The sequence below is a fragment of the Ambystoma mexicanum genome, chromosome 2q (assembly GCF_040938575.1).
Source record: "Ambystoma mexicanum isolate Mex_15411 chromosome 2q, UKY_AmexF1_1, whole genome shotgun sequence".
NCBI lineage: Eukaryota > Metazoa > Chordata > Amphibia > Caudata > Ambystomatidae > Ambystoma > Ambystoma mexicanum.
In genome coordinates, this window is record NC_090924.1 from 1,174,550,307 (window position 1) to 1,174,576,946 (window position 26,640).

At 42.5% G+C, this 26,640-nt stretch overlaps 1 protein-coding gene across 6 annotated transcripts in view; it reads left to right on the top strand.

Moving 5' to 3' along the window:
- Positions 1-26,640, top strand: part of SGCE (sarcoglycan epsilon) — a 449,332-nt gene that overhangs the window by 80,035 nt on the left and 342,657 nt on the right. The window lies entirely within an intron of this gene.

Consider the following 26,640-nt stretch of genomic DNA (forward strand, 5'->3'; position numbering starts at 1 on the left):
GATGGTGTGAGTTATGGTTGCTGGGTTTACCATTATGGGGGAAAGTGCAGTGTTTTTTGGTTTCATTGTGAAGTATAACATCGTTTTTTTACTGTATGTACATATATATATATAGCGCAGGGAACGAAAACAAAGGGGCTAAACATGTGATGTCGTCAGTGATGTCATCAGTGACATTTGAGATGACATCTTTCATGTTCTGGGTGTTAGTGTTAGCATTGCACAGTGGTGATGGCAAGTATGGGGGCTCAGTCTTCCATAACTGGCGAATTTCAGGGGTTTTTCGGTTTTAATTTGAACGATAATGGGGAGGACGAACATTTTTATTTAGTGAAGTGCACAGGTTTTTCGTAGGGCAACTTAACCATAACGTCCCCTCAACAAAGTTTTTTTTGTAGTGAATTTTACAGGTTTTTGGGAGGGCAACGTAACCATAACGTACCAAAGTTTTTTTAACTGAATGCCATATGTTTTTAGTAGTGTAAATGCATCATAACAGTACTCTAACAAAAATGTTGTACTACATTTACCATGGTTCCAATAGTAACACATAAGCATACTACTGTAAAGGAACATTTGAAGTAACTGGCCACCTTCCGAAGAATTCCACATTATCATATCCTGGCGCACAGCATGGGGGCGTGTTCAAAAAGTCATACCCACTTCACAATGACATGTATAACTGGGTAATAGTGCGGAAGTACATTGTATATTCTTGTAGGAACTTGTAACTGGAAAATTTCCGGCGCAGAACTCCACAAGGCAAGTGTGCAACACAATATAAGCAAGAGTGCATACTGACGTATCTGGATCATTAACCCCCATTCCTCCCCAAAGAGCGGGGGATGAATGCCATTAGCAATCGAGATTTTACAGCAGTAACCCGTGGTACCAAGAAAGAGGATTTTTTGTCTTCAACCGGAACGCCTCTGGTGTTCCCAGCTGAAGAAAACAAATCCTCTTTCAAGATGGCCACCATAGAAAGGGAAGACGGGTGTTGGATAGAAAGCCTTCTTTGCTTTCCATTGCAGGCTGCAGAAAGCAAAAATGAAACTGTATGAACGTAAAGGCAGCATCACATTTGTGTTCCTTGAAAAATGTATGGCTAAGAGCAAGGCCTTTACCAGAAAGGCAGTCCCTGGTGGACATGGCGACCTCAATGCAATGTTTTGTCCCTTCCAGTAATGGCCAGTAGCCACATCCCCGACATTGTGGCCACTAACCATACATAGAGGCTACCCCTCACAGACGGAAGCTGTACCGTTGATTTGTTATGTACATGATGACACTTGTTAAATATTAAAACACTATTACATGCACAACACAAAGCTTTTCGGGTGTTGTCAATGACCTTTACATACATGTGTTGTGCATGTATTAATTTCTATCTGTAAAAATGTGCGTAGAAAACGCAAAGGAGTAGTCTACTTACGTTTACATAAAATCTCAAACAAACTCTGTGATGGGAAGCTCAATGATGTTAGAACTACTGGAAGCTACACCATTACCACTCACCTTTCGACACATAATTTCGTAAGTGGCACAGGTCGAAAGGTGTGAATATATGTGTATTGGGAGGGTGTAACCATGTATTATTTTACAAACATTTCTGTGCAGCAAACACTTTCAGTGCACCTTACCTAATTTTCCTCTTTTAAGAAGATACTAATCATTCTGAACTAATGTTGGTTAATAGGGCATCTGGGTGACAGAAATTGGCCTGACGGTGACAGAAATTGGCCTGACAGCACTAAAGCATATGAGATGGGCCTGACCCTCCCGTAGCCAAAGGAAGTGGTATGCAGTACCTTTCTCCATGACGTTCCTTGGCAGCTTAAACAAATGCGTCTATATGGACATACGTGTCGTGATGTAGCACCTATAAAAGAATACATTACGACCTGCAACGTAGCATGCCACATTGTGAAAACAGAGAGTACATTTGTAAAAAAAACACTAACATTTAAGAATTAGTACAGTAGTTTTATTTCACAATAAACTCAGCAAAATCATCACCCTATGCAATTAGTAAAGTAGTTGTGTTTCACAATGAACTGTGCGAAATGATCGCCCTATTCACATTTCCATAGAAGTAGTAAGTTTGTCTCTTTGGTTGACAATGAAAATGTTAATGGCCACATTGGTTTTTTTCACACACAGAAAGTAAGCGTTGCCACCACAGTAGTCGTTTTCCTCCCACATTGATGTGCAAGACGACGTCAACCGCTGTGATCTACACCACCAGAAAGGATGGAATGTTACTCCTTATGGCGACAGCAGCGTAAGGATACAGAGATCCGACATGGTCATCCCAGTGAATTATGACGCACAGACAACCGGTGATGAACAGTTGCACTTGAGGGTTAAAAAAGCCGTCACTCAGCTGTAACCCGTGACAATCACAATAGGGAAGGAAGTATCTGAGGGAGAAAGGGGAAATAAAACATGCATCAATACGCAACCTTTGGATAAACCAAAGTTGTAATACATAACATTTTCAGTAAAAATTTAATTCAATAGGAGGAAATTTAGTGGGACCCTATGGACGGGGACAATGTACAATGTCCATAATGGGAAGAAAAAAATCGAACGGCACAGAAAGCTGGAACGTCTTTATTAATAATACAATTTTTGTTTGGAAGTAGCTGAGTGGTGAAACGGGAAATAAAACGTGTATCAATACGCAACCTCTGCACAAAACAAAGTTGTAACACATACTTTTTTTTGCTGAATATTAATTTAATTTGGGGAAATGTAGTGGTATCCTACAAACGGCGATAATGTGCAATGTCCATAATGGGGAAAAAAAATTCAACGGCACATAAACCTTGTAATTCATTAGGAAAAATAATAATTTTTTTCCCCAAAGTAAAAATTGTATGTCAATTCGGTATATAGTCGGGAAAAATACACTTACATGATGTGGACCGCCTCCATTGCATTCGCTGCAGTCAGACAGTAGTGTATGTGGAAGAGTGCATCTTCGGGAACTAATATTTCATGGTTGGTGCAAACGTTTTTGAAGCATAACCTTATCAAACAATATGTTTTTCTAACTGTTACTCCCTGCATTCTTTCTGCTCTTTCCCTGTACCTCAAAGTTAAAAAACAACTGACCCTTATGGGTGTCGACAAATATGCGGCCGTACTGAGCTCGTATTGCAAATACATTCTCATTTTGCAACAACATATCAGCGGCTTTTCATGAGAACCGCTACTCTCGTACACGTGCGGAAGTGCTGTGTGTACGAAATAGTGCAGGTGGCTGGCTTAGATTTCAAACAGTAGGACGCCAGCCTGACTGCAGTAATGTTGTTTATGTATTGTAAAATAGACGCAGTAAGTTCATTTCGTACAATGAGTAGCAAGTTTCACTGTACCGTATGACAGTGCTAACAAGAATACTTCAATGTTTGACTTTCTACTACCACGTCTCATTAACGCTCACCTTTCGAAACAGTGTTCCATAAGTGTAACAAGTGCATTGGAGTCTTCTTCGTTTAGGTATGTTAGCGGTGATGTCCGCGTTCAACAGAAAACAAAGTAAACATGGCGGACGTATCGAAAGATTAAGACGCACTTCATGCTATGCCACAACCAATCGGTGAAAGCGCAATATGGTCGCGGGCAGCACGCCACGGAATAGCCAATTGCAATCTTCTCCACAGAGCGAATAGGGAAGTGTGACCGCGGAGCGGACATAGATATCACTAATTTTTAGAGACATACTTTTTGATCCTTTTTAAGGAAACTACTGGATGGATTGTTCCAAAATTTACAAAACACACTTTTGCGACCAAGCCCCTTCCACTGCCGCAAACTTGGTGCAAATCTGTCCAGCGGTTTGGCCTGTAGCCGTGCGCAAAGTTTTCCCCCATTCAGTCGATAGGAAAAAAAAACTTTGCCCCCCCTGGAACAAACATCACCAGACTTTGCAAAAGAATTCAGAGTGGCCCATATACTTTTGTGAAGATTCCTCCAGGGGGAGTGAAGTTATACGCCGCCCAAAAAGAGCTCTTCCTATGGAAACAGCAACTTAACCATAACTATATATTATAGTGCGGCGGTCACTGCACTATAGTTAAGTTGCATGTTGAGTACTAATAACTTTTAATTTGTATTTGGCTGAAATTGTGCAGACAAAATTGTATGCAAGACCCCCTCAAACCCCCCATTTTGCTTGAGAAAACAGTGAAAATGGCTGGATGTAATTGGACCAGGTGCGAAACAACTTTGGCATGAAGCATCGACTTGCAATCCTTTGGGGGTCTGGGGTTATTGCTTCCAGTACTTTTTAAAATATTTGACGAAGAAGGGGGTGCCCCCATCTCCCAGTATTTTAGTGATATATCCGATGATGCATTGCAGCAAAGAGGAATAACCGCAGGTATACCCTTGGCTACCCGAAAATGAAAAGGCAGAAACATGGCATTGGGAGTTTTCTTTTATTCTTTTTACAGCTACAGTGAGGTGCCGGGAGAAGAATCACTAGGTGTAGTGTTTTAAACAATAGAGTGGGCATGGGTGAAGGCTTTGTTCAGCCATGGCCAGTGGCACTGAGAAAAAAAAGATGGTATATCAAAAATGTGAAGTAAGAAGAAAGATAAGCACAAACAGCTTACCCTCAACTGTATTTAGTAAGTGGATTCTTACAAATGCCCGTCTCGACTGCTAGGTTGGAACTGCCAGTGCTTCACAGAGGACCATCATATGTACATATATAACATTCCATTACATCACAACGGGCCTGCAAGGGCAGGAGCTGAGAGATAAAAGTGAATAAACAACTTTGAATGATACATGTAGTCAAAGGAAAACATATTGATTGAATACCTATTGACCACTGATAACACTTTCAAATATACATATATACAACATGATGAATTTACTGACTATGACAGAGTAAGATATAACAAAAAACCTTGAAAATCACGAAAAAAAAATAACATTTAGTTAAGTTGCCAAAATGTATCGCAACACAATGCCATAAATTCTGCACATTTGGGAAGTCATGACCGGTTTAACTTGGCGCGTTCCCGATGCAAAGCCAATAAGCACATAAGAGAAGTGATTCACAATGACATACACAATGGCATTATAGGGTACCTGTCGTTATGGGGGACAATAAAGAGAACGTGCCAAGTTAAGCCGGTCATGGCTTCCCAAATGCGCTGAATTGCAGGGGTTTCGTTGCGATACATTTGGGCAAATTAACTAAATTTTAAAGTTTTTTCAGTGAATATATAGATAGAAAACCTATGGATAGGTTTCCATTTTATGGAAATTTGCAGAAAGCTAACCAAGCGACACGCCTCAGTCACACCAAGTTTTCACGTATTATATGCATCAGCCTATGCCTTCAACCATTTTGTTTTTATGCGTACTGAGTTCTCAGCTCTTGCCTGAACAAGCTATACGCCTCTAAAATATAGACCAATTTTGAATAACCTGTCAGTGATATTTGGGGCAGTTATGGCCAAGGAGAGTCCCACCTTAACAACGTAGCTAGCTTTCTGTCTCTGTATGGCAGGTGAAGTGTGGGCATGCCCTGTGGAGCCTCTGTGAGATGTTTGGTTTCTAGTGAGATTTCCCGCACAGAGTGTGGAGCACACATGAGGTGCTGCTTGCTCAGTAAAGGCCCCATAATTAGATGTGGTTTTGGGCAGGACTTGGTCATATTCACTGAATGCCCAATATGGCCAACACATTGGAGCTAAGTGAGATGTAGTCCCAAAGCTGTTTTTGCTGAATCTGTGCCCTACTGAACACTCCGCAAGCCCTCAAAGGGTTTCCCCAGCCCTCAATATGCCCACATCCTTACAAGGCCCCAGGAAGAAGTGGCAGCATCCATGGACCCACCATTGGTGCCTGGGACCCCAGATAGTCACAGCCAAATTGATGGAGGGCCAAGATATGTGTGCAGGCTAAGGCTGTTCTGGCATGGTGGGTGGTGTGGCAGTTGTGGGGTTGGTTGACTGGTTCTGGTTGGAGGGCATGGCCTTGTGTGCGCCCCTAGGGGTCCTAACAGCTGGATGGAGTGATGGTTTGGAGTGAGGGTTTGGTGGTTACTGTTTTGAGAAGCAGTTATTATTATTGTAGGTTCATCATTGTGGGGGTGATATGATCATCCTTAGCCATTTGATGAGCCTTACTGTGGAGTACCAGACACTTCTTGGAGGTGTAAGAGTGCAATTGGGCTAGATATTGCCTCCATTTACAAGGCAGAAAGGCCAGAGTTTGCATACTGTTCATTAAGACTTCAATGGTGAATGTTTGATCCTGTGAAGAAGTGGAGGATGATGAGTGGTGACTGGTACTTGGCTGTGTGAATTCCTTTTTTCAGAAGTGTGGATTTTGAATGAACGATCCTTGTAGAAAATTACAAGGGATTTTGCACTTTTAGCAAATGGAGTGTTAATCTGTCATGTTTCATGTTAGAGAGCCATTCGTGTGTCTCTGCCTGCCAGCTGTTGTTTACAATAAGCAAGACAGTAAGCATTCAACTTTTTTAGCTTGGTTTGAGATAGGTGATTGACGTCCACCTTGAATACAGTGAGGACATTGTTTAGTCTGTCAATATTGCAGATACCTTCCCGTAAAAGGTCAGTAAAAGCAGTGTATTGGTGCATCCTGAATCCATAGTTGGTGAGGGGCTCTTCAAGGTATTCCATCTATAGGCTGAAGGTTAATGGGTCATTGTGGGCCTCTGCATGTGACTAGGAGCCACCAAGATCTTAAAGTGGCAATTTCAACAATTTGTTGTCGTTTAGAGAGATATGAAGATAAACAGATTTCTTTTGCAATTTCAAATCCCATGTGATTTAACTGAGTGTAGATCATTGACTAATGGTCTTCAGTGTCAAACGATTGATAATCAGAACCAGTTTTTTCAATGTTACAATTTCTTCTGGTGAGCTCCTCCAGTAGTGGAGGGTCACCAAATGCCCACATATTTTAGAAGCCATAGCCACAAATATATTATGTGGCGACTTAACTATTTAAATTAGAAGCCACTGTCAAGTGCTATTGCTACCATGGAGAGGTTTTGTTTGTTTCTTGGACCTACTTTGATAACAAAGCGAAGGCACCAGAGTCTCTGGGTGGAGAATAGTCATTTTTTCTGAACTATTCCAATTATCAGAGAAAACAGTATACTGTCAAATACTGGAAAAAATTCTTGTACCATATGTTCCACGATTAAGTGACAATGACCAACCGATTTCACAAGGCCCAATATGGTTTTAGGCTGCCTGATATGGACATGGTAAAGAACGATGCAGATGACAACACTAAGCTCATTCAATCTACTAGACAAGTTATGATCCTTTGATACCACCAGCCACAAGATTCTTCTAAGGAGACTAGAAGACATTGGAATAATAAAAGGAGCTGCACTATGCTGTATCACCACCTTCCTCATCAGGATAAATAAATTACTATCATGAGTCCCTATTGACGCCAGCCACGCCTGCCTGTGTGGAGTACCCTATAAATCCACCTTTTCACCTTTTCTGTTCAACAGCTATATGACTCCCACCTTGACCTCATCGGTCTAGCTGGTCTGACATGCTACAATTACACATGTTACACATGTCTACAAAGTCAAAAAACAACCTCTCAGCAGAATCACCAGACCTAAAAACATGTTTGGTGCAGGTGAACACATTGGGCCTCATTACGACCCTGGCGGTACGGGGTAAACGGCGCCGTAAAAGGTGCCGGCGCCGTTTACCCCGTACCGCCTCATTATGATGTCCCCTCACGGGACCCAGGAAACAACGCCTGGTCAAACCAGGCGTGCTTACCGGGTCCCGCGAGGGGAAGAGGGAGCAAACAACGGGCCCACTCGTAATGGCCCGTTGTTTGCTCCCTCTCCCATTCCCATTTCAGCCCTATGGGGCTGAAATGGGAATGGGGAAGGTCCGGGTCCAGGTCCTTGGAGGAAGGAATTACCAGGCCTTCTGAACTCGGAATGGCCCGGTTATTCCTCATTCTGAGGACCTGTACCCGGACGCGATTTCGGCGGCAGCCATGCTGCCAATAGCGGCATGGCTACCGCCGAGGTCGGAATGAGGCCCATTGATGGAAAAAAGTGAGTACAGCTCTACTTCCATCAAACCAAAACTCCACCTCAGCCCCTTGGCCTGACGAGAGGGGACCATGCCCGGTACAACCATCCTCAGTAAAGAACCTCTGAATCACAATGACAACTGCCTCACTCTTGAACCTCAAGAGAGAGCCATGCCAAAAGCTGCTCTTTACAACTTTGCACTCAACTTCGCACCCTGATTTATCTGTACTTTACCCAAATGGCCATGGTGGTGACATCACCACTGCTATCAAGAATGGACTGTGTAAAAAGCCTCTATCTTGGGTTCCTGGAGTACCTCATGGAAAATGTTCAGAGAGAGGAAAACGCAGCAGCCAGACTACTCTGTAGAATAAATAGTTTTGAAAATATCACATACGGCTGCACACTCTCCAGTGGCACGCCGCCAAGTAAATATTACATTTCAAAACGATCAGCATCTCACATCCTGCTTATCAGTGAAACGGTCCTGTCTCCTCCTTAAGACAATTCCAGCTGTACCCTCCATTGAGAGCTATAGGTTCCAGTAACACTGCTCAAGTGCTAGTTCCTAATATCAGCTGGAAAACGCAGGGAGGAGCCTCATTCTTTCTACTGGCCACTAGGCTCTGGTACTTATTACCCAAGCATTTTTGAATAGAAGAGGACCACAAAAATGGCAGGAAACAGCTCAAGATGGGGCTCTTCAATTAACTGTGTTGTGTCTTGCTGCTATACACTCCATCTAGAGACCACAGCTCACATACCTTTGTCTTTAAGCTTATCTCCTTTCCATGATCTTTGAACCTGACTAATATTCTATAACCAAGTTGAACTCCACCTTTCAGTCTGAGTAGATTTTCCTGGGCCCTCTCACCCCCTTTCCTCCTTCCCATATTTATTCCTCCCTCACTTACATCGTAACTACTAAAATCGCAGATGTTTATACCATGCTCATTCACAATCAGACGGGCCACAATGTCTAGCGAACAAACCACAGATTCCAACTCTTTCTTGTCCACATCGCATCCATCGTAGCTCTGCCAATCCAAAACCCTCCCTTATGTTAACCGGACCAGTGTCCTCTCCCCCTGAACACAGATAATCCCTACCAACATAACAGGTAAAGGGTACTTTCGCCTGCACTCTTCAATATGACAGGTTTCTGCATCAGCCTCTTCCATTATTCCACTGACACGACCCCCACACACATTCTCTTTATTGAGCCATGTGCACTGAAGCCAACATAAATGGCAGATGGCACTTTACAAGACTACTTTACCTATTCTCAAAATAATGTCACCTTCACAGTTGCCATGCAATGTTCTAAGAAGGTAGTATCATAGGGTTGTAAAACATTGTTGGAAGTATTTGTATTATCCATTATACCTTGTACCACTTGTGATTAATTGAGGGAATGTGTCCCTTAACCCCAAGGGGGAGCCCCCCACCCATGAGGCTAGAGTCTGCTTCGCAAACATCCTCCCTAGGGTTTGGGACATGCGGGACCTTACTGGGAGAGACTCCCCCTTTGGGGACAAGGACTCCTGTTCTCATGAGGAACTCCCTGATGGCCTCTAAGAGATGGTTTATGGGGACTTATACAATATACCAAACTGTTATCAAACTCATGTAGATAACATGAAGTTATATAATGAACAATAAGAAATGCAAAATATCTCTTTAAATTGAAATCGCCAATGGGCTGTAACGAGAAGGCTGTAAAGGGATGCAGGACCAACAAGTGAAAGAGAGAAAGCAGAGAGAAGGCCGAGAGCAGAGAGGAGGCCGAGCGCCGATAGAGAACAAAGACCTGAGAGACGCAGGCAAAGCTCCCGGTTCATAATGGAGCAGAAGAAGGTAGGGCTCTGGGAGAATGTGGAGCCGACATACGCAGAGCCGCTCCAGTGTGGAAGGAGAAACGCAGAGCAACCGGCTTGCAAGAGCGGAAGAAAGCCAAGCACGGTGGAGGAGAAAGAGCGGTGCTGACGTGACCATGGAATCAGGTGGTGGGCAGTCTGCCCATACAACAGCACCAAGACCATCTCGGGGAGTAAGCAGCTCCCAGTCTGAGTCATGACCCTCGTGATGTCCCATAGACAAGAATGGAAATCCAGGAAGGAGACGCTGCAGAGAGCAATACGCAGAGCGTCGATGAGAAGGACAGAAAATGCTATGGCCTGCAGATACCACCGACGTTGCTTCGGAAGGTAAAACGGGAAATGGGAATACTGGCAGGCCAAGCAGGACTGATTATAAACTAAGCAAAACTCATCCCAGTACTAATGGCAAAACTATTGCAAATAATCCAGTGAAACAGAATTGTTTGAGTGAGAGAAGTAGAAATACAAAAAACGTAGAGTGGGAACTAAATAAAAGTGGAGGTTTATAGCTTTGGGAAAAAGGCAAGGCCCACCCATATCTCGGAGATAAGAAAGAGAGCACAAGAAAGAGAGTCATTTGGGAGAAAAAACCTGTGAAGCCAGGAATCCCAAATTCATTCACAAAACTGTACCCTGGGAATGGGAAAATGGTAATTGGAACTTGAGCTACTATAGAAGAGAGATGAAGAGGGTAACAGAGATTCTGGAGCCCTGCAACAGGGGGAAAAGGAACCTAAATAGGCTAAAGCTAACCACGAAGAATAACGAGAAGGGACATATCAGTCCCGTAAAAGAACTATAGACCTTCATACAGTGGAGGACAAGGGACTATTTGCATATGGTTATTGAATAGAGCAAGGCAAGTGAAACCAGGAAGAATAAGGAGAAGGGAATTGCTAACTGCTTAAAAGAACTACAGAACTTGATATAGTGGATGACAAAAGACTATTTGCAGGTGCTCCACTGAAAGACATAAGCAGTGATAAGAAACTTGTGACAAAACATATGCACCAGGAGAAGGGAGTCATTCTCCTGACCTTAGATAGTTATAATAGTGGTAGGTTCAGATAGCTTAGATTGGGACAGAGGGCAGATTTGTTTTTCGACATTCATCTTGACTGACGAGCACCTTAGTTAGAAAGATAGGCAGGGAATGGCCCACAGTTATAGGGAGAGAGAGACCTTATTTTACTTTAAATAAATTTCACAGTAAGAACAAGCTTTCTTCACGTCCGTGTCTTTCTTCTGATCCTCCACATATGATGTCAGAAGTGGGATGTTAAAATCCTGATATAGAGACTACCCACAATTACCTCCCCCCATACCTAGCAACAATGATTGATAACATCTCCCCCACAGGATTGTTAGGTATAACACCCTCCTTAAACATGAATCCATATATTCCAGAAAAAAAGCACCTCCTGCTCCCCTGAACTCAGCCTCTTCTTACCTGACAAATCAGACCAGGAGGGAAGAATAGAGAGAGGAACTCCACAGTATTTGAGAACTCAGTCGAGTGGGAGGAAGCTGGAACTGAGAAGTCTGAGATGTTGACATCCTCCGTGGACTGAAACCCCACTATGAAACCCTCCTAGAGCACCTAGTGGACCATTAGATTCAGGTGGATCAGCGACTCCGTGATGGGTTCGAGAGAAGATTCTGGTGCCCTCTTCACAAATTTTGAATGACTCGCTAACCAATTTAATCTGGATGAAGATTTAAAAACATGTTATTTAGCACCTTTATTCAAAGAAGATTTACAAATTTTGTGTCAAAATTCCAATCCATTAGGGACTACTAATTAAACAAAGATGGTTAGAGCGGGTGGGACAGATGAAGACATTCTACTGAAAACATTCAGGGAAATACGTCTCCAATCCAATGAAAGTCCCTTAGAATTAGCATGGCGGCTACTGTGATGAATTGAGAGAGTTCGTCCCTTCTCCCAAGGTGGAGTCCTCCCTGTGAGGCTATGGATGTGAGCCCACTATGCAATACCCTGCCGAGGGGTAGAGTCAAGTGGAACCTCACCAGGAGAGACTCCCCCTTAGGGGGCAGGTTCTCCCATTCCTAGGAGGAACTCCCGCCAGCCGGACATAACATGGCCTACATGGGATGTTCTCGGAAACCCAAGCCCAAGCAGAGGTGGTGGCGAGACCACTGAGACAAATCTGTGGTGGACCGTCGGTCTGAATAATGTTGCAGAGACTGCCAACAACAGAGGACCACAATGTGACACCAAGAGAAGGAGGGACCGAAGACACGAACGATGGGAGAAGATGGCATCTCTGATACAGATAGAGAGAGACCCTGAGACTGAAACCCTGAGACCGAAGACACGACCGATGGGGAGAAGATGGCATCTGCGATACAGATAGAGAGAGACCCTGAGACTGAAACCTTCCAACCACGTTCTCCTTCAAGAAAGAAGGTAACGGAGAGAACAGGAATTGCAGTGAGATTCAAGAGGATAAGTATATCATACAGCTAACCCGTCACAGTAGAAGATATGAAACAGAGTTCGCTTTTGAAACCAAATGCATACAAAGATTGTGCATCAACAGAAAATCATTATAACACACATTTAAATCATCACAGTAGAAAATATGAACTGAGTAAACTTGAAAAACCAATAGATCCGAAGATTGTGAGCCAAGAGAAAATGATGATAAGAAGCTGGATAATAAGAGAGAGAACCAGCGGGACAAACTACCCTGGAAAGGGCGAAAACAAAGTGCCATCTTGCACAAGGAAAATATAATATTAAAGAGAGAGAAAGACAGGGCAATGAGTCTACAGACATAAACCAGATGCAAAATCCCAGAAATCCAGGAAAAATGTAATTGTTATAACCTTAATGTAAAAGTCTAGGAAACAAATATTTCCTCAGGAGAAGGGCACAATACATATGTTTCATGTATCTTTATGTTAGTTATACACTTTTTGAGGTGTGTTGAGTTTTATTTAGTAGTTAAGGGTATTTTCTTCTGGTATGTTCACCACTGATGAATTAATGTGGTGAAAAATTCTTTTGAATTGTCTAACCTTTGTTCTGTTTTGATTCTCTGATGTTTGTTATTCATATTTTGAACAGTAATTTTGCATCAACATACATTTACAATGCTTCACCTATATATTAATCTTTTTAGTATTCCATTGATGTTTTTTTTAAGTACAATAACATTGTGAGAATATTACGAATTGGATGTGAATTGAATTTTTTCAAGTCCAAAAACAAGCTTTCTTACTAAAGTGAAAGTTGTAACAGTGGTAACATTTGTGCTCACTTACATTTCCTATGTTGATGCACTTCCACTCCGGCCTCTCTTTTTTTAAAATTAACCAGGTGTGACGGGAGTTTAAGATACCTGGTGTCCTCTTGAGTATTTTTGTTTTTGAAGGGCACAACCAGGCCTATGACCAAAACCTTAAACAGGCTAAGAGAGAGCCAAAGGGGATTCGAATCAAAGGGGGAATTAAGGAAATGAATTACAAGAAGTCACAGGAGACTATTTGTGGATTGTATGTTAAAGACTGGTACTGGCAGTACCCTCAGGAGAACTGAGTCATTCTCCTGACCAAAGTCAGTTTTCTCTTAGTGGTAGGGTCCGTCAGGGTAGTTTTGGATAGCAGATCTGTTTCTTTGAATATTCACGACTGATAAACAAGCACCTAATTTAGTAATATAGGCAAGGACTACCCATAGTTATAGGTAAAGTTAGGCCTTCTACCTGTACTTTAATAAACAAGAGTATATAATGTCCTCTGAGACTGTGTGTCCTTTTGACTCGCCACAGTACAGAATACTAATGGTACTAATGGTACTAATGGTACCTACCATACCTACCTTGTGGTTAGGAAAATAAAACTCCCCAAAATCCTTAAAACCCGTACCTTAGAGCATTCTATCAATGCCCTTGCACCGTCTTTATAAAGAGCATTCTACAATAACATAAACTCTCACTTGAGACAGCCATTCAAGCAGCCCAAGCACACTTGGAGGCCACCCATTAGTTAAAACAGAAAGAGAAACCGAAAGAGGTAAAGAAAGAGATGAAGTTAGACCCAAAATGTATACCCCCCACAAAAGTGGTCAAGACTTGAGAAAAATCCTCCCTGGGACAGCCTAAGTTAGGAAGAAACCCAGAAAAGGGGGCCTCTAATTTCAACAATTATGTCTCACGTACCACTAAAAGAAGAAGTATGAAGAGTAAAAACGTCCTCCCCAGACCACCTATTTGTTTCTCATGAGTAGAGAAAGGACATATTGGAAGGTTTTGTCCCAAGAATAGCCCTGAAGAACCTATGGAAATAGAGTGGCCAACAGCTGAGCCATGGGAGGAAGGAAATGAGGAAACAGAGGCAGACCCAGATAACCCAGGAATATACTATTGTGGGACCCAACGTTTTCAGATTCATGAAAAGATGCAGATAAATGGGATATGGGCTGATGCTCTTATCGACTCAGGAATCCGACAAACGGCAGTCAGAGCTGATCTCCTTTATCCAGAAGACATACAAGATAGTCAACCTGTAAAAATAACCTGTGTCCATGGAGATGTAAAGGCCTATTCTAAAGCGCCCTTATCCCTGAAGTTAGAAACCAACTCACAATGATGAAAACAGTAGTACCTGGTCTACCAGAAGAAGTGATCATAGGCACTGTTTTTCCTACCTTTCATGAATTAGTAATACCCTCCAAAAGTTTGAATAAAAAACGTCCATACTCTCCTTTATGCTTGTGGAAACAATCTATTGAATATTTAGAGACTCCCCTGTGGAGTTGAGGGAAAGAGTAGAGCTCTTGAACCAGAGAAAACCAAAATGTGCACTTGATTGGCAGAAGCTAATTTAGAAAAAAGAAGGGGAAGCCACAAAGTTAAGGGGAGGGGTATGTGACGAATTCTGGGAATGTGTCCTTTCTTCCCAAGGGTAAGCCCCCCCTGTTATGTTAGGGTGCTGAGCCTGCTTCGCAACACCCTCCCTAGGTGTCGAGACAAGTGGGACTTCACCGGGAGAGACTCCCCATTTGGGGACAAGGACTCCCGTTAGCGTAAGGAACTCTCTGATGGCCTCCAAGTGATGGCTTATATGGACTTATACAATATACCAAACTGTTATCAAACTCATGAAGATAGCGTGAAGTTATATTGTGAACAATAAGAAGTGGAAGATAGCCCTTTAACGCGGAGGCTGACAATGGATGCGGGAGCAACAAGTGAAAGAGAGAAAGCCGAGAGCAGAGAGAAGGCCAATAGCAGAGAGAAGGCCGAGAGCAGAGAGATGGCCATGTGCAGAGAAGAGGCTGAGCGAGAACGAAGACTTGAGAGATACAGGGAATGCTCCCTGTGCGTGACAGTACGGAAGAAGGTGGGGCGCTGGGAGAATGCAAAACTGAAATGCGACAGATCCACTCCATTGTGGAACCAGAAAAGCAGAGCAACCGGCCTGCAAGAGCGGAAGAAAGCCAAGCATGGCGGAGAAGAAAGAGGGGTGGTGGCGTTATTACGGAATCAGAGTGGCATGCAGTCTACCCATACAACAGCACCAAGACCATCCAAGGGAATAAGCAGATCCCAGTCTGAGTCTCAACCCTTGAGATATCCCAACAGACAAGAACACCACATCCAGGAAGGAGAGGCCGTGGAGAGCAAGCCGCAAAGCAACGACAGGCAGGAACGAGAATCCAAGAGCCTGCAGGTATCGCAGACGTTGCCCCAGAACTTTGAAGTTAAAACAAGGAATGTGAATACTAGCAAGCCAAGGAGGACCCATTAGAAAGTAAGCGAAATTCGCCCCAGTACTAATGGGTAAGCTATTGGAAATAATCCAGAGAAACAGAACTGTTTAAGTGAGATAAGTAGAAATATGAAAACCATAGAGTGGGAAAGAAATAAAAGTGGAGACTTATCACTTTGGGGAAAAGGCAAGGCCCACCCATATCTCAGCGATAAGAAAGAAAGAGAGAACAAGAAAGAGAGAGAGTCATTTGGGGAGAACAAACCTGTGAAGCCAGGAATCCCAAGCTCATACATGAAACTGCACTCTGGGAATGGGGGAATGGTAATTGTAACTTCAGCTACTATGAAAGAGAGAAGACAAGGGTAACAGAGATTAAGGAACCCAGAACTGGGGAGACAGGAACCTAAATAGAATAACACTAACCACAAGGAATATGGAGAAAGGAAATACCAGTCCTCTAAAAGAACTGCATACCTTCATACAGTGGGAGAACAAAACACTTTTTACATATAGTCTGTTGAATAGGGCATGGGAAGTGACACCAAGAAGAATAAGGGGAAAGGAATTACTAACCCAGGCTTAAATGAACTGCAGAACTTCATATAGTGGTTGAAAAAAGACTAGTTGCAGGTGCTCTACTGAAAGGAGTAAGAGAAGTGAGAAGAAAACTGTGACATAACAGAAGCACCAGGAGAAGAGAGTCGTTCTGCTGACCTTAGTTAGTTGTAATAGTGGTAGGATCAGATAACTTAGATTGGGACAGAAGTTCTATTTGTTTTTGGACATTCATCCGGGCTGACAAGCACCTTAGAAAGATTGGCAGGGAAGACACCATAGTTATTGAGAGAGATAGGCTGTATTCTACTTTAAATAAAATTCACAGTAAAAACACGCTTTAATCGCGCCTGTGTCCTGATCCTCCACACACATTACTGACAGACACACTGTGCCTTGGGCAATGCTGATGCATACTGTGAACATGCACCATGCAGTCATGCATAGAGGAATATATATGAGACATCACATTCATCTTTGGATTCAAATTAAACTGATTACAAATGATCAAATTTGCTTTTTTGGTTGTCATTTTAATATCTTATTTGTTTCTAATAAGGTTTGTGGTGATCCATGGTATGGGAACACATCACCCAGCCATTGCGATGGCTTCCTAATTGTCCATTCATTTGTCTCTACCGTATTTATCTTACCTCCTCCAAGGCGTTAGCTTTCCATTATGTTGTTACCAAGAATTTGCATAGTGTCACCACCTTTTCCAGCAATGCATGTGGGAATTTCACTGTGCAGGCATTCCAGTATTTACTGCACTGCATATGGGTGACCATATACTAAAGCTCAGGATCTGCCATGAGTGTGTGTCAGCTAACACATGCCAATCTATTATTCCAAATACATTTCAGGAATCTAGAGATAAACACAGCAAATTATTTAAAGGACAACAGGTACATACATTGGCAAACCAATATCAATGTGTGGATACAATTCCAATATTCAGAAAGGGTATGTGGTCCATCATTATTTTTGGGTGGAGTAGACCCCTGCTTAATACCCAGTCTAAAATCTGATGTAGACAGGTTGTCACTTCTGAAACTTTCACTGGGCATCAAAATGAACATGGCGCCAAGAGTCAACTATATCCTCTCAATGCTTCCTATCAAGATGCCCAGAAGTATTTTCAAAGAACTGGATACTGTTATACAGAGGTTCCTGTGGGATGGCAAGACGCCGAGGTTAGCTTCATGGAAGATGCAACTTCCTCTGAAACAAGGTGGGATGAATCTGCCAAACTTCTTCGACTATCATCTTGCATTCACCAATAGGCATCTGTGTCAGGTGGCAAGGTCTGACGAGAATCAATTGGATGATGTTGTATTGGAGTTCAATAGTGTATCTCACTTGGCGCCCAAGGCCTTGTTGACGACGGTGCGAGACCATCTCCCCTACATAACCCACTGACAGCCTTCCTGCGTGAATGCTGGTGCTGCATATCCAATTGAATAGGATGTGATCGGTACCTGTTCCAAGATCCATTGATCTGGCTGAACCGGCACTGACCGTACATGGGAAAGTACTCTTCTGGCCATCTTGGTTCCGGAACGGAATCAGTTACATCAGTGATTTGGTGTACAATGGGAAATGGATCACCTTTACACGTCGCCACTGAGTTTTTGACTTGAGTGAATGCACCTATGCAGAGTACAGACAACTGAGGGGAATCATTGCTGCCAAAACTGATCCTGTGCAACATTGACATTGCTGCCAGAATGTATGGAATATTGCTATCTAGCCACAAAGGGGATCCTGAACTTGCTAAAGTCTGGGCTGGTGAACTAGGTGCTGGCAGAGATGATGTAACAATGTCCTTTTGGTCATTATGGACTGAGGTCTAAGGGTGTCACAAACTAAAATCCTCTATAGGACATACTGGACTCAAGAACATATGTTCAAGAGAATGACCAATGTTTGAAGTGCAAACAGGCTAAGGGCTCAGAGAGTCATTTACTTTGGACTTGCAAAAAGACAAGAGACTTCAGGGAGGGGAGTCTGTGAAAGGTTGGGGCTGGTTTTGAACTGCACTATTACAATGAAAGCATCAATCTTGATTCTTGGGGATGTGTCTCCCTTGGATGAGGTACCGTTTGGTAAGAGAGTCTGGCAGCTCCGGGGCTGTATGATTGCTAAACAAATGATCCCGAGGGCATGAAAGTCAACCACTCTTTTGAGCATTGATAACTGGGTTGAGGAGCTGTTGACTGTGGGTCCAAATATGAGAGGGCCATCTACAAGCAGTCTGGAGAGACTGATAAGTTCTTGGAAATATGGGGTTCATTCCTAGATGAATATGACTAATGTTTCCATTATATAAACACATTCAATGATCGTACTGTTGTACTGTGCGCTTTGTTTTCATGAATGATGGGGGATTATTTTATTGTTTTCCTTTTCGCTTTTTTCTATCTTTTGTCTACTTAGGTGAATACTTGTTGAGCTTGATATTTCTTGATTGTCTGTTTGTACACCTGTGCTGATTATGCAGATTTTGTTACAGTTGTATTCCATTTGTTGAGTTTCGTGCGGCTTGCTTTTGACATGTGAAAATAAAAAAAAGGTACCTCAAAGTTTAGCTTCTATTGCAGATATGATGTTATAAAAGTTACAATGCCTCAGTCAAAGTAAACTCTGATATATATATAACTGCCAAGGTACTTGATATAATCTGTTTGCCACATGATAGGAGTTGTGGGTTCGGGTTCTGAGTTGCGCCAGTTGCTCTAAGGCACAAGAAAGCCCTGAACCTCATAACCACATCTAGTGGAATTGGTATGTTTGTAGTTGGTCTTTGATGAACATGAGCACCTTTTGTGCAGACCGAGATATCATAATCTTCTGATGCAATATTTGTATTTCTTTGTAGATATATATGTACATTATTTGTGATTTTGGTTGTGCATTGCCAACCTTACACAATAAAAATAAGAAGCAAAATACATTTTCATACATATATATAACAGAAACGAAAAATGAAAACATACAAAGTAATACCAGAAACGATAAATACAATATAAAAATACAATACATAATTATATTTTTAAATTGATGTATTGCCACTTATAGCTTCATAGCTAGGACAACCACTTAAGAAGACATGGGGTGCCCCTGCTGATACATCTAAAAAATGTATGTGTTGTGGTGATCACGCCATTTGGTCCTTACTCTCACCATGCGCGTGCCTCAGAGAGGAACTTGATCAATCGAAACACATAACTGTGCAAACCTTTTTTTTTTAGTACACCAAACATAAAGGGCCTTTCAAGAGCCAAATGCCTTTTTGGCATCACAGTTGGCTGGAGCATGAGATTTTTCTTGACGCCCTTGCTTAAGCCATGTGATTACTCTTCTGAAGTTGTATTTGGTTGATTGCTGATGGCCATTCACACACACCCATTTGAATATTCTTTTTTAGAGTTATCCAGAAGCTGTAGAAGATATGCAGGACTCCAGAAAGCATGTTCAATGATTTGAGCAAGATATATTTACCACGGTCCTCCATGATTGCCACAGGACATGTTTTTACTTTGGCACATTTTTTATATTAAATCTGAAATAGAAATGTGTTTTTTTTCGTAAATGTCAGCAAATATTCACATCTTAAATAAGAGCAACCAAGTAGGATTTTTCAGTTTTTCTGTTTTGCTTTTTGTGGCAAGATTTCCATGCCCATTATTGAGATCAAAGTATGTATTTAATTAGTGTGGAATATTTCTGTTCGGTGTTTTGTGTGACTTCGGTAATAAGTTGTTCACAACCTATTCTCCTAGTACTACGTTTGCCCAATCTAACTAATCAAGAGATTTGACTGCATTTAGAATAAGGATTCGGGGCTCATTCTTCTGTGTATGTGAATTATTTTATGGATTATTCATTTTATTAATGCTATCAAAAGTATTGAATCCCTGTATAGTTGGTATATTTTTTTCATTCTTGGCTCCAACAATTGTGTTGAGCATATTGGTTCTGACATCCGAATAACAATCCAATAACTACTCTAGGAAGCACATTCTTCCAGTGAATTGCCAGTTGCATTAATTGGGAATGTGTTGGCCTTCAGACTCTTCTTGTATAAAGAAAATAGTTGAAAAACATGAATAGCTGTTTTTGTGGTATTACTCTTAAGGTGGTTGGCTGTCATATATAGTCGTTTTAGCCCATTCACCGTTATGTTTAATAATATGTCATCAGTGAATTCCAGGAACCTGAAATGTTTGTGCCCAATTCTGGGGGGAAATAATCTTATTTTATCAAGTTTCTCTGCCAAGTCGCTGGCATATAGATTGAATAGACAGGGAGACAAAAGACATCCCTGCCTGAGCCCCATTCTAGTATCAAATCCTTTGTTAGGCTCCTTTCTATGTCCAATCTAACCTGCATTGAAGTGCTGCTGTGAAGAAGAATTATAATTTTTAATAATCCTTCAGGCATGCCCCAGTTCCACAATTTGTTCCATAGCATGTTTCTATCAATAGGAAAAACATGAATTGTTTAATTTAGATTTGTGCTAAATTGTTCATAAAGATCTGTTGTGCAGGCAATAGAATGAGAGTCCCTGTTAGTCATCATTCTATTACTCATAATTATAGTTTCTACTCCTGAAATCGAGTCTTTAAACTCTATTGTGTCTTACTTTTACAGGTAGGAAGGCTGATCATGATCCGAAAATGATATGTGTTAGCTTGACACTCTTCACACAACTAGGACATGTGGACCATCAGGCGAAACTAGCTGTTTCTGTCTGATAATGCAGGTGAAATAAATATCGTCAGTGGGGCTATATTTATTCCCCAATCCCCTCTTAATCTCTTATTTCTATACAAGTATTCTAGTACTGGACTAACTCCAGCCATAGGGCCTCATTACGACCCTGGCGGTAAGGGGTTTACGCCAGCGTTAGCTGCGCCGACCCCTTACCGCCAATTACGAGGTCCCTTAGCGCCATGGAGGTTTTAACACCCGCTTTTGGCGGGTGTTAAAATCCATGGCGCTAAGGGACCATGGAGTTAATTACGCCACCGTAATTTACGGTGGCGTAATTAACGCCTTCCCCACTCCCATTATGCCCTATGGGGCAAAAATGGGAATGGGGAAGGGTAAATGGGGATTGGGGACTTACCGCCCCGCCAAGGTCGGAATGGGGCGGTAAGTCCGCCAACCACCATGGCGTAAACGTAGTTTACGCCATGGTGGTAAAGTCACGGCCCAGGCGGTAACTTACCGCCTGGGTCGTAATGAGGCCCATAGAATATTTAACGAAAATGGTGGCTAGTAGTCAGTAAGCAATTTTAAAAAAAGTATCTCGTACCACCCTCCTAATTTTACTATCCTGAAGCTGCCCAGTTCGTATTCTTGCAACGTGTTCGCGTTTACCTTCATATGTAGCCATTGTAAGCCCTATTTACAATGTTAGGCTGCTTTGGTGCTGCCTAACAGTGCTGGGGAGCATGATGGGGGAAGGGTACAGTAGGCTTTAGGCTAGTAAAAGCTGATGTGAGAGAGAAGCAGGAGATAATGAGGACAGAGTGAAGTTGGAGAAAAAGCAAGGAAAGATACGACAAAATGATTAACCTCTTCATGGGCAGAAAGGGCTCAGGGCCATTAGTGGCTTTAAGTCGGCTGTCATCTGTGTGGAGTGTGCAAGGCAAGTAATACAATATTCTGTGGCAGGGAGGCATTTGCAACGTAATACCATATTCTGTGGCAGGGAGCATTTGCAATGTAACTAATACCATATTCTGTGGCAGGGAGGCATTTGCAATGCAAGCGATACAATATTTTGAAGGAGTGTTGTTAAGTGGCTTCACTTCAACACTACAGCTAAGTCAATGCCTAGTCTGGGATGCTGAGGGAAACCCTTATTGATATATTTTTAGGTCCAGTTCATGTACTCTGGATGACAACCCTTATATAACACCCCTCTCTTAGAATCCCCCTGACCTCACTGAGCCAAGAAGTAGGTCGGTTTTGCAAATTTAAAAGGTTTATTTGAGAAATATAACAATATATCTCTGTCACACTTTTATAATAAATTAATATTGGATATCACACTTAAAATATGACAGTGATCAACAATGGATAATGTTCTATTGGTAAACTCATTGGGTTACTTAGAAGTAGTATAGAGGATGAGGTAGCTGAAATGCTTTATGGTTTCAAGGAAATGCAAGGTAGAATAAATGCAGTACAGAAAATAAACTGATATGGTTTCACAAGAGATAATATGTTCACTTTTTCCCTGGTGGCAATTCACCCCCCCCTTACATGCAATGCAAGGAGATGTAAGTAACACACACAGTCTTCAGGAATACAATCAAATACAATACGGAATTCAGTTCCCCCCAGCAAGCTTAGAGAAAACAGGTAGAAGTTTGAAACACAAGCCCAAAATGCTTTTAAATGTGATGGCAATGGATGGGAAAATGTGCTAACTGATTTTAATTCCCTCTAGAGATTCAGGGTGAGTGAGAGATGCTTGTTGGTATTAGTTCAGGCTCACTTTAGCAATGGTCTATGAGTTATTACCAGGTTGCAAACGGATTTTAACAAAGGAAAGAATGGAGCTGCTATTTTGACAAGTGGAGAAATTGAGCCAAAATTGCAAATCGCGGTAAATTTCGCGAGTGCGTAAATCGCGATTACGGAGGCACTATAAAGAGTAGCAAGTCGGTTCTAGGTCCGTTGGAAAGCCTCGAATCCCAGCTTTAAAATGAAAATTTCGTTCCTAGCCCAAACGGTTCAAGAGATACGGACGATTTAATCAAGGTAGATTTTCGGATTTAAAGTAAAACTCAAAATGACAGGTGACAGCTTGCAGCTGCAGAATTGACAGGTGACAGTTGTGCAGCTTTAAAAATGACAGATGACACGATTTCTAGGAGGCTGTTCTACTTAGGTTAAAATAGTTTGGATTAGATTATTTTAACTAAGAGAAAGGGTTCTTCACAGTGAGTACTCACACTATATTTTTGAAATAAGCCGTCAAGGTCTGGTCAGGTTGGACGGGACTTCCGGCGGGTGGTTCTGAAGTCCCGGCTATCTAGGTCAGCTCTGGTCTCTGGGTCTGTCAAGCACCGGTTCTGGTCTCTCTGGATCTCTGATCTCTCTGGATCTCTGGTCTCTCTGGATCTCTGGTCTCTGGAGGTTGATGGATTTGAAGTCTGGAGTCTCCCGGCAAAGCGTCCTGCAAGAAAGTGGAAATGAATGTATCTACCTGTCCCAGCAGTCTCTTTTTATGTGTTTTGGAAGTGGGTGTGTGCGTGGCATAACTGAGCCTGCCCCTCTCTACTTGTCATTGGCCCAATTCTCCCCTCTCCCATGATTGGGGGAATTGGGTTGTGAGTCAGAGTGATGAGGTCTGTTTATGGGTCAGAGGATCATCCCCTGGTCAATTTGCCCACAAATCTATATTTGATTCAAATACATATTTCCCAGATACACAAGTGGTTGACATTACATGTACACATTATATATTCCTTATGGTCCATGCTTGTCCGCCTCTGATCTTCCTGGGGGCTTGCATTCAAAAATGACAACATTTTGCGCTTTTTGACTGGTTTACCAATATCGGACATTTTCCAAAAATTACACACATGTGCGCAAGGAGTATGGACATTAATTGATGAAGTGTCAGATTTTTAACATGCAGACATTTGGAGTAAGACCCTATTTTCCACTAGCAACCCCCCAGAATACACCACAGGGTCCTAACACCTCTTAAAAACGTGCACAGAAAAAATCACCAGAATAATGATATTACTTATATAATTCTGACAAGTCCGTACTATGAATTATCCATCTTTTTTTAAATTATGCTCTGGCCCAGATGGGTGTGGTTTAGGTTCCAAAGCACATGGGGGAAGCTTCTGTCTGGCCCTGCCTCCAGCTCGGGTGGCTCCCAGAGGCACTTCTCCTCCCACTTCTCCCAAGAGGAAGCAACTTTACGCCCCCCCAATTTAACATTTGCCTGAGTCCAGGACAAGGCTTTGTTCAACCTCCTGCAGGTGACCCTCCCCTAATCTAATCAGAGAGGTGTCATCTCCTTTTGGTGGGGAAGCAGGAGGCAGCCAGGCCTGGGAATGCAGTTTGATCAAGTTTCAACTCCTGTCGGGGGTTGTTGTCAGAAAGAATTCAGCTAAATGTCACTTTAGTTCCCAGTTTAAATCAAAACTTCCAATTTTTACACATGCATTAAATAATTACTTCCTTCAAGTCATTTCAGAATATAGTTTTACATTGTATCCACCTCTTAGCAAGTCTTTCCTTTGCCTGGTTTGGGTTCCTCTGTTCAGTTTTACACAAAAGTCTGGTGGTTTTAAAACGCCAGCTTTCTGATAGTGGTGAGTACCGGTATTGCATCCATTTTTGGGATCTGCCTTGAATTACTGCATTTCAATAGAGTGGTCTTTTGATTGATAGTATAGGACCCTTGCTTAACATTGTTTTGATGTCATCCTTACAGTAGAGTGGTGATGTGGAACCCCTCACAGGAAGGTTGTATCTTTGGAGTGGTCTTGTGCCAACTGCGCAGTTCTCCTGGATTCTGGCGTGAATGTGGGTGGCGACAGCTCATCCCCACATCCACCCAGTCTATTGATTTAGTTTGTTCTGGGATAGAATAATGGGTGGCGACAGCTCATCCCCACATTCACCCAGTCTATTGATTTATTTTGTTCTGGGATAGAATAATGGGTGGCGACAGCTCATCCCCATATCTACCCAGTCTATTGATTCAACATGGGTCACAACCCTTGACAGTGTAGCATTTTCAATGCAAGTAATGCAAAATTCTGTGGCTGGGAGGCATTTGTAATGCAAGCGATATCATATTTTGAGGGAGTGCAGCATTTTCAATGCAGGTAATAAAATATTCTGTGGAAGGGAGGCATTTACAATGGAAGTGGTATAATATTTTAATGTAGGGGGGCGTTTGCAATGCTAGTGATTAGATACCATTTTGTAGAAGGGCATTCGCAAAACACGCAATGCAATATTCTATGGGACAGGGCCATTTACAGGACAAGTGATACCAATATTCTGTGGGAGAGTGCCGTTTACCGAACAGGTGACACCAATATTCTGTGGGAGAGGGCCGTTTACAGGACAAGTGACACCAATATTCTGTGGAAGAGTGCTATTTACAGGACACGTGACACCAATAATCTGTGGACGAGGGGCATTTGCAGCACAAGTGACACCAATATTCTGTGGAAGAGTGCTATTTACAGGACACGTGACACCAATAATCTGTGGGCGAGGGGCATTTGCAGGACAAGTGACACCAATATTCTGTGGAAGAGTGCTATTTACAAGACAAGTGACACCAATATTCTGTGGAAGAGTGCTATTTACTGGACACGTGACACCAATATTCTGTGAGAGGGGGGCATTTGCTTGAAAATGGCCTGCTAGTTGTTCCTAAGCAAGCAGGAGAAATATTTGAAAGACATTTCAAACCACCCCTTTAAGTCCCCCATTCCCATCTGCCCCATGGTGAAAAAATACCCCTGTCCTTGAACCCTGCTTCCCTGCTAATTCAATGTATGATTGTATGCACAGTTCAGTTTGTAAGGAACTCAAAAGGGCAGAGATTTTCCTCACTGATATGTGTCAATGACAGTAGAGACCGGATGTAATGTAAGTGTATGAAAAGAAGCAGTGGAAGTATGTTCCATGCTGGCCCACCCACACGCCCCACAAACCCCATAGCCACACTCCCTCGCGGGTACAATACAAACCAACATTTCGTCCACCACACACGGGCGTAAGAAGAAGAGATTTAGAAGCTGTTGGGGTAAGAATGTGGACCGGCTGCAAAAATATATCAAAGGGAATACCCGGAACAAGGTAAAAAGTAAAGGGATGTCAATCAGGGCTCAAGTCGAGGGTACATGCGGGGGGACGGAGTATGGATAGACGCTGAAACTCCTCATCAATGACAGTGAACTATGCCAAAAAGGGCACAGCGGAGGGTGAGCAGTGGATGCCCGATATGATATGACACTGACCCGCTCGTCTCTTATAGGATACCCAGAAAACATCCACACTTTATAGTACATTCAGTGGCACACCACAAAGGCCACTCAAGATACAACACTTTTGCACAGACAGAGGGGTTTGAAAATAGCAGACTTCAGCAAAGCTGAAATGCTCATACTGACCATGGAAGCACGGCTAGGTCTGACGTTGCTGTACCATGGAGGAAAGGGAAACCACTTTCAACAAAGAATCACCTGGGGAGACATCATTAGGCACTTCTTCACACAGGCACATGTCTGTAGGTGTGTTGCTGAACTGAAGTTCATGTACTGACATGTGAACTTAACCCTCAAACGTCTAATGTTGAAGATAAGAAGCACATGCAGGTCTGCAAGTAATGCT